This window comes from Mandrillus leucophaeus, unplaced genomic scaffold, assembly GCF_000951045.1.
Source record: "Mandrillus leucophaeus isolate KB7577 unplaced genomic scaffold, Mleu.le_1.0 Scaffold21, whole genome shotgun sequence".
Lineage (NCBI taxonomy): Eukaryota > Metazoa > Chordata > Mammalia > Primates > Cercopithecidae > Mandrillus > Mandrillus leucophaeus.
In genome coordinates, this window is record NW_012102143.1 from 2,142,770 (window position 1) to 2,144,934 (window position 2,165).

The following is a 2,165-nucleotide window of genomic DNA, read 5'->3' on the forward strand; positions in this document are numbered from 1 at the left end:
TGAAATCAACCTAGGTGCCCGTCAACAGTGGCTTAGATGAAGAAAACGTGGAACATATACACCATGGAATATGCAGTCATAAAAAAAGAATGAAATCATGTTCTTTGTAACAACATGGATGCAGCTGGAGGTCATTATCCTAAGGAAATATACACAGACACAGAACACCAAATACCATGTGTTCTCACTTAGAAGTGGGAGCCAAACAGTGGGTACTCATGGGCATAAAGATGGCAACAATAGACACTATGGACTCTAAAGGGGAGAGGAAGGGGTGCAGGAGTTGAAAAACTATTGGGTACTATGCTCAGTACTTGGGTGATGGGAGCAATCATGCCCCAAACGTCAGCATCACGCAATATACTCAGGTAACCTGCATATGTACCCTTGAATCTAAAATAAAAGTTGAATATGTATAAGCAGAAGTGAATCATCAAAAAGGTCTCCGTCTTCATCATCTTCCATTGTGTGGGCTGTGGAGGAGGAGGAGGAGGAGGAGGAGGAGGAGGAGGAGTAGATGTTGGTCTTGCTGTCTCAGGGTGGCAGAAGCAGAAGAGGTAAAGGGGGTGGAAGGGGAGGCAGGAGAGGCAGGTGCACTTGGTGTAACCTTATGGAAATACATCATAATTACTGTCTGTTTTTTTCTCTTTGATTTATTTAAAAATGCTTTTATACAGTACTAATCCTTCTTCCCCACTTGCTTTGGTTTCAGTGCCCATATCATAGAAGGGTTCATGTTGTAATAGAAGTCAATAGCAGTCTTAAATAATTGGAAGCCTTTCTATGAGGCTTATATTGTGTAAAGCCATTTTTTGTTTTCTGGCACTGCTGCTTCTACATCTTCTTTCTCATCAAGTACTGACTGGAAAGCACTCATCTCCATCAGGTCCTCTGTTAATTCCTCGAGTGTAGTGTCTATTGACTCTTGAATTTCTCGAAGATTCATACTTTGAAACACCTTATCCCGCACCTTTTGTTGCTGAATCCACAATCCCTTTCATGACTTCCTTGATTGGCTCTGTCATAAATCCTGTGAAGTCATGTGCAACATCTGGACACAGTTTTCTCCAGAAGAAATGTATTGTTTGGGGTTTGGTGGCTTTCACAGCTCTTTCTATAACAACAATGGCATCTTCAATGGTGTAATCCTTCTGGACTTTCATGACATTCTCTATCCAGATTCTATTCCATAGTATTGACAATCTTTTCCGTAAAAAAGTGTGCGTAATGAGTTCTAAAGTTCCTTATGACCCCTGATTGAGAGACTGAATTAGAGATGTTGGGTTTGGAAGCAGGTAGACCACTTTGACAGCTTCCGTGTTGAACTCATGGGTTCTGGGTGAGTAGGGGCATTGTCCAATATCAAAAGAACTTTAAAAGACAGTCCCTTACTGGCAATACATTTTCTGCCTTCAGGGACAAAGCATTGATGGAACCAATCCAGAAAAAGTGTTCTTGTTGTGTAGGCCTTCTTGTTGTACAACCAAAAATCTGTCAGTAAGTGTCGATCTTGTCCCCTCAAGGCTTAAGGGTGGGCAATTCTACACATGAGGTCAGTCCTGAGTGTCAACTTGACTGTGTTTACACAAAACAGTAGAGTTAGCCTATCCCTTTCTGCCTTGCATTCTGGTGCTTGGCTCACTTCGTTGCTAATAAATGTCTTTTGTGTCACCTAGTTTTTGTTTTTGTTTTTTCCACAATAGGGCACTGTCATCTGCATTAAAAACCTATTCAGGCAGATATCCTTCCTCCTCAATAATTTTCTTCGTGGCATATGGGAACTGATTTGTCTCCTTTTGCTTGGCAGAGGCTGCTTCTCCTGTTATCTTGACAAAAAACTAGCAAACCATCCTTTGCCGCCATTAAGTTCTCCAGTTTTGGATTCTTCACCTCTTTTTTGCTTTAAGTTGTCATATAATGACTTTGCTTCTCTCAAATCACAATGGCATCTATAAAAAAGCCTTTCTTATAGCAATGCTGCGCTCACATTAAAGCTGCATTTTCAATATGAGACAAAAGGTATTTCAGAAAAAAATGCAAGGTTTGCCTCCTGCTGGCATTGCTGTAGCAATGTCTTCCTGAATCTCCCTCCCTCCCTTCCTCCCTCCCTCCCTTCCTCCTTTCCTTCTTGCCTCCCTCCCTCCCTTCTTTCTTTCCTTCCTTCT